The sequence below is a fragment of the Adiantum capillus-veneris genome, chromosome 1, assembly GCF_014529385.1.
Source record: "Adiantum capillus-veneris isolate H3 chromosome 1, ASM1452938v2, whole genome shotgun sequence".
In the NCBI taxonomy this organism is placed as follows: domain Eukaryota; kingdom Viridiplantae; phylum Streptophyta; class Polypodiopsida; order Polypodiales; family Pteridaceae; genus Adiantum; species Adiantum capillus-veneris.
In genome coordinates this window covers 95948991-95956002 of record NC_140931.1, presented here as the reverse complement: position 1 = coordinate 95956002, position 7012 = coordinate 95948991, and the positions used below count along the sequence as shown (strand labels likewise).

The 7012-nt window shown below is 42.9% G+C and overlaps 1 pseudogene across 1 annotated transcript; it reads right to left on the bottom strand.

Moving 5' to 3' along the window:
* Positions 1-2504: 2504 nt before the first annotated feature.
* On the bottom strand, positions 2505-5262 carry LOC147465222 (pentatricopeptide repeat-containing protein At1g08070, chloroplastic-like; annotated as a pseudogene). The gene is made up of 4 exons (XR_015188990.1): positions 5052-5262; positions 4818-4926; positions 4640-4733; positions 2505-4096 (listed from the first exon to the last, which is right to left on the bottom strand). The product of XR_015188990.1 is annotated as a pentatricopeptide repeat-containing protein At1g08070, chloroplastic-like (transcript).
* Between the last annotated feature and the right edge of the window lie 1750 nt (positions 5263-7012).

The following is a 7012-nucleotide window of genomic DNA, read 5'->3' as shown; positions in this document are numbered from 1 at the left end:
AACTGCAATAGGTGCTTCCCCATGTATCGATTGGTGATAAATGGTATGCCTTCTGATGAGTAGTCCCTTTCTTGATCACTATGGTGAAATCAAACTCTAGCAATATAATAAACCATCGAACTATATGGCCAGTATTGCATGGTTTGTTCACTAAGTACAATAGTGTCTGGTAATCCACAAATAATACAAATTTGTTTACGATAAGGTAATGCTTATACTTTTTGACTGCATAAAAAACCTTCTCCTTCTCTGATCGTGTAATTTTGCTTCATACTATTGAGTGGTCTATTGGAGTAACAGATTGAAAAATCCATATTGTCCTCTTCAGGTTGTGCTAAGATGCATCCAATAGCGTATGCCGACGCATCTACGTGGACGTTGAAGATGTTGTTCCAATCAAGAGCTTTTAAAATTGGAGTAGAACTCAACCTCTAGTTCAATTGTTGAAACACTTTCTTACACTCTTCATTCCACTCAAATTTCATAATGAGAGCATAGAGAGGTTTAGCAACAATTACATACATGTAAATAAACCTTAGATAATAGCCGCAATGGCCTATAAAGACTTGTATCCCTCTGACATTGATGGGTCTCAGAAGAGCAACAATCACTTGTATTTTCTCAAGATCGGTAGAAATGTCATTTTTGGACACTATGTCCCAAAATCTTACCTTGTCTTACCATGAAGACACATTTTTTAAGGTTTAGGGAAATGCAATAAGTCTTGCACTTCTCAAAGATCTTTCTCAAGTGCTCAACATGTTAGTCTCTTGGCAAAGAACGCACACACAAATCATCATATAAATCCCTAAAAATTGTCTTCAATACTTTTTGAATTCGATTCGTGACTCATTAGTCTCTGGAATATGACACGTGCATTGGTTAAGTGAAATAGCATCACTCGATAAGCAATATGTCCCATTCTATGGCTAAGGCCATTTTGTGTTGATCTTCCGGTTTTATTGCAAGCTAATTGTAGCCCAAAAATCCATCAAGAAAGCTATAAGCTTCCTTGCCCCCATAAATCTCTCAATCACATATATGTGATGGGTAAGGGATAGTTGTCTCTAATCGTAACAACATTTACTTACTTAAGATCTACACATACTCATAATTTTTCATCCTTTTTTTTATATTACCACAATTAGCGACACCCACTCCGTGCCTTCAACCTCATAGATAAACTCCGCTTAGCATCATTCTTAAGGAATATCATATGTTGACATATATTTGGATTCACTCCCTTAAGATTTTTTACGACCGAACACACACGTCCTTATATTGCTTGAGAGTAGCTATCAAAAACTGCTCTTCCTCTTCGGTGAGATTCGTGGCTATGTAAGCCGGTTTAGATTCTCCCCCCGGTTTGGCAAGGTCAATTCTCATTTGCATTCTCAAGCCAATGACCAAGGACATAGATATGCATCTATAAGATCAAGCGCCCCGTACCACTCAATCTCACCTCCTCAACCGAATGCCTAACCTCAAAGCCTATGCATTGGCACTTCGCCAATGGGTTTTCATCAGTCACAAATGAAGGCGTGGCCTCCTTTTGTAGGTGACCAACCTCTCTGTCAATGATCAGAGTGACATCTACCAAGACAATGGATGCCTTGTATACACTACACTTTCCCAATGTGAAGGGCCTCTAACATGCCAAAAAACAAGTTACACTTAAACTCTTAGACAATTTGCAGTTGTTTCTAAAGATGCAAACAAGGCTAGTCAATTCAATCATTCATCAATGAACTCTAAGCTTTTCAAAGAATTTTCCAAGAACCTTCTGCATGACAAATCATCAAGTCTTGTGAGAGGCAATGCTTCCAAACATACATCATTCGGTAACTTCAACTGATGTTGAGTTAAAGACCACCTTGCAAGCAACCAACACTGGACAGTAACAGTTTTGCACCTAAGGATGACAACATACTTTTGATGGCGTCATGACACCAAGCTTCAGAAAAATTGTTAAAAACATGGTACATCTTATGATTAACTGTTAATAATGGAAGCACTTGATTGTCACTCCACCTAGGATGATAAGGGAAAAATCATATAAGGTTCCAAAGTTATAGCACTCCCTTCTTGACATCAACCTTGAAGGGTCCACCTTTCAAAAATACATATAACCCAAACCTTCAAGAGGTATTTATAACACCCCGCTACACACACACTTCACAATGAATTAGGCTCTTTGCACACAACCCATGCGCTTGCCGTCCCTTTTCGACATGGGCGGGTATGTGTTACCCATTAGCCAGGTGATTTAAAAAGGTGACTAGCATCGCATCGCGTAGCTTTAGCCTACTGGTTTCACGTTGGGCCCTAGGTTAGCTGTCCGAAGTTCAATGCCCGCCCATGTTAGGGCAGGGGAGTTTGCCTGTCCATTTTTTGGGCGCTGCCTGTTTTTCACAGCCCATCATTTCCGCGTCTGCAGGCCCAAGCACGGGCGGGCTGTTTGTAAGTAACCTTAAAAGACCCCTTCTCTTTCATAAACCTGTAACTTTTGTAAAAAAGTTCATTCAAATACAAAAACACGTGCTATACTTACATAGTTTGAGGTGGATCTCCCATGGCATCAACACAACCACACAAAAGATGTGTTGGCAAAAGGTGCACTCGGATTTTTAAAATCACTTCTTGACAGTCAGCTTAAAACTGTGACATGTCCTTCACGTTTTAACCGAGTAACCAAAACCATCAACCTTTCATAAATGGCATCATTTTGTGGATGAATATCATCCCCGACCACAAAGCTATGCACTACCCCACCTATCTCAATGTAAGCTTTTCCTGGTTCCTTCCAAGCATTAACGTGCTGTCGCATGGCCTTCAACTCCTCCACTTTATCGACCATCCCAGCAGCAGTATATATATTCAACATGAGTAAAAATGCTGAAGCACAGCATTCATCAATATCTATGATATGCTGAAAGCAAACCTCGGCCAAATCCACCTCACTATGAACCCTACAACTGTTAAGCAAAGAAGTCCATGGCACAATTGTGGGTTTGAGTGGCATCACACGGAGCAAATCTTCTGCTTCCATTAAACACCCAGCAGCACCAAGAAGATTGACCATACAACCAAAGTGCTCATGGGCAGGGGTAACATCATAAGTTTCTCTCATGGAGTTCAAAAGGTATGAGCCATCCCCTATTGCTCCTGTTAAGCTACAGGCACCTAAGAGAGAAGTGAATGTCACACTATCTGGATTTAGCCCATTCTTCAGCATGAGCTCTAATGTTTGGTAAACTGAAGAAAAGTCGCCATACAATGCATATCCAGTAATCAAGGCATTCCAGCAGGTTATGTATATTTTCGACATCATGCCAAAAATCCTGCATGCATCCTTAAAGCTGCCACATTCAACATACATGTCAATAAGACTGGTGGATACATACTCGCTTGCGTCGGCACCATCTTCAATAGCAATGCTGTGGATCAGCTTGCCACAGATGGATGCTGTGATCCTAGAGCAAATCCTAATCATGCTAAGAAACGTGGTGGTGTCGCACATTACACCCTCTTTTTGCATTCTTAGGAATAGAAGTAGAGCAACCAATAAGTGGCCCTGTAACACATATCCTGCAATTAGAGAGTTGTACACCGCAAAATCTCTCTCTGGAAGTCGTTCAAATATATTCCGTGCATCCTCAAGGCATGCGCACTTTGCATACATGTCAACTAGTGCTGTCTCAACATCCAAATCGGACTCCTCAAAATTAACCTGCTCGTGGATTAGTCTTCCAAAGTTTTAAGTTTGTCACATCAGCACATGCTTTCAGAATGGGCATGAATGTAGCCTTGTCAGGCTTACCACCCTCGTACATCATTCGAAGGTACATATTCAATGCCTCTTGACTGTGGCCATGTAGCACAAGACCAGATATCAATGTGTTCCATGTGACAATGCTTGCCTCCAACCCCTCATGGGAAATCTGCTGAAACAATTGTGATGCCTCCTTGTCGTACCCTTGTTGTGAATACCCAGCAAGAATAGCATTCCAAGTCCGAATGTTTGGCAGAAGTCCCGCTTCTTCCAATTGCTGCAGCAGCTGGAGGGCTTCTGGGCAGGATCCTTGCAAAGAAAATCCTGCAATCATTGCATTCCAAACTACTACATCACCATTGGATGTATGTTCAAAAACACTCCAAGCATCTCTAAGAGACTTACATTTCGCATACATATCAATTAGTGCACTTGATAGGTGAAGATTTTGCTCCAGACATACTCTAATAATATCATCATGCACTTGCCTACCCTCGTTGAGAGATTGTGCCATTGCACAAGCTTGAAGGGCACCTAAATAAACACACTGGGTTGGCTTCACGCGTGTCAAGTTCATTTGGTTATACATATGAAAAGCCTGTGCACCTTGCTTGTTTCTTGAATTTGCAAGAAGGATTTCAGTCCAAGCACACACATTGGGTTTATAAATTTTGCTAAAAACTCTGTTTGCTTCAGGCAAACTACCACAAAATAGGAACATTCGAATCAAGTAACTCCCCACATGGGAATTAGCCTCATAACCAATTCCACTAACCAGAGCGTGCACTTTCCGCGCTTCAAGCAGATTCTTTCTGCTAATACATTCTTCGATGAGAACAGACAGGGTAGAGGGTGAAGCAACAATACCTCTCCCAAAATCCAGTCTTTCATTGTGCTGCACCTTACAGGATGCCTTAATGGGCTCATGAAGTTGTACCTCACTGCACGTCTTGATGAGCACCTACACAACAGCTTATGGCGATTAAGATCAACGACTCAAGCATAACACAACCAAGTAGGGCTTCAGAAATGAGTATCTCAAGACCTTTGAGGAGTCTCTGGCAATGCTTTCAACATGAAAGCCACATTTCATGCTACATTCTGCTCTATGGCATGTATGTTAACTTGCTGCCGATCACAGACATTGGCCTGATCTGCATGCAAAGATGACACCTAGAATTAGCACAATCAACAGCAGCACTACTGACGCATCAAAAGAGATTCTTCAAACAACTTAATGTACTTTGCCATCGAAAGCCATCAGGTTTGGAGGTTACACTGCTTCAGAATGCGCCTGTTGATCAAGCAATCTCTGTTATTTGCTTCCCCTGGCAATAATCCTGAAAGCTTCCATTTTGTAGTGTTGCTCGCGCCTCATGGCAGCCAGTGCGGATCACGTGGCATCCAGGCGGGAGCAGTATTTGCAGCAGAGAGAGAGAGAGAGAGAGAGAGAGAGAGTCAAGATGGCTGTACCCCGGGTGAATGACTCGTCATTAAATGACACCGTCATTTTTCTAGAGGGGATCTAAATGGGCATCGCTTTTCGGCGAAGATCACAGCCATTCATCCCGAATGTGAACTTGATGTAAACTAAATGTAAACTCGAACAAATGTGAACTCGTTGTGAACTTGCACGTAAACTAGATGTGAAACTAGGGTGAACTAGCCCTGGCACTATTTGACACCTCCTTTCTTGGAGGGGATCTACCAGATCCATTTGTATGTGGGAACGGCCTCACAACCTCCCCATCACGGGGGGAATGCCTCGCTATTATGCTTGTGCACACGTTTTGTTAATCGAGGAAAATGGTAACATTATATTGCGCAGTTCTCGCCCATTGAGATCTTAGTTCACATCGAGTTTACAATGAGTTCACACCACCATAATATAGTACACATAGCCTGCAAAGTTCACATGCAAGTTCACATTCGTATAAGTTTACACCTAGTTTTCATCAGGTTCACATTTGGGATCAACGGTTGTGATCTTCGTCGACAAGCGACGTCGATTTTCAACCATAGACCCCCTCTAAAATTGAGGTGTCATTTAGTGACAAGGGTGAACTAGGGCCCTAGTTCAGTGACGATGAGAGAGAGAGAGAGAGAGAGAGAGAGAGAGAGAGAGAGAGAGATTTCTAACACTGTGGAAGGAAAGGCATCATTTGTGTTGGAATTAGGGTTGCAGAGAAACACACACAGCTTGGAGAAGACGAAGGAAGCTCAAGGCACACAATAGAGAGTGTTTTACTTAGTGTGCAATGGAAAGATAGATAGCCCTAGAGTGATGGGCGTATATACAATGCACGGGGGGAAAAACCTCCTAAAGAGGGAAAAAATGCCCCGGCGGTCCTAGTGTGTTCACACACATCACTACCACATGTATATGGTAACAAATCCCCCCTGGAGTGATGCGGTGAACGAGAGCTGGCACATGAGTAAAGGGAAGTGCCATGCCCTGAGGACAGGATCAGTCCACAAAGGGGAGTAAGCCCAAAGCATTGCGGAAAGCTTCAAGCTTCTCACGAGACAATGCCTTTGTGAAAAGATCTGCAAGGTTGTCCTGTGTTGGCACATAAGCCAAGCTGATCTCTCCTGCTGAGAGCCTCTCCCTGACATAGTGGTAATGCACCTCAATGTGCTTTGTGCGAGCATGAAAAACTGGGTTCCTCGCAACTGCCAATGCGCTCTGACTGTCAGTGTAGATAGTGTTGGCAGTGTCCTGTCCAACACCCAAATCAGCCATAAGGCGTCTGAGCCATACACACTCAACCGTAGCTGTGAAGACTGCCCTGTACTCAGCCTCACAACTCGAAGTGGCCACAGTAGGTTGCTTCTTGCTCAACCATGATATACATGAACTGCCAAGCATGAAACAAAAACCACTTGTGGACACTCTCGTGTCAAAACAACTAGCCCAATCTGAGTCCGAAAAAGCATGTAAGTCTGGCGGCAATGATCCCCCCTTGGGATAAAACAAGCCAAGATGTAAAGTGCCACTAAGGTAGCGGAAAATCCTCTTGACAGCCTGCCAATGCTTAGACCCTGGGCTATGCATAAATCTACTGACCTGTGAGACTGCAAACTGAATATCCGGCCTCGTGTTGCATACATAAATGAGGCAGCCAACAACAGTTTGGTAAAGAGTGACATCAGCAAGATCGCCAGCATCATGTAGACTCAACTTCAAACCTGTTTCCATGGGAGTGGCAATAGGTTTGCAATCCTCAAGTCCAAACTTAC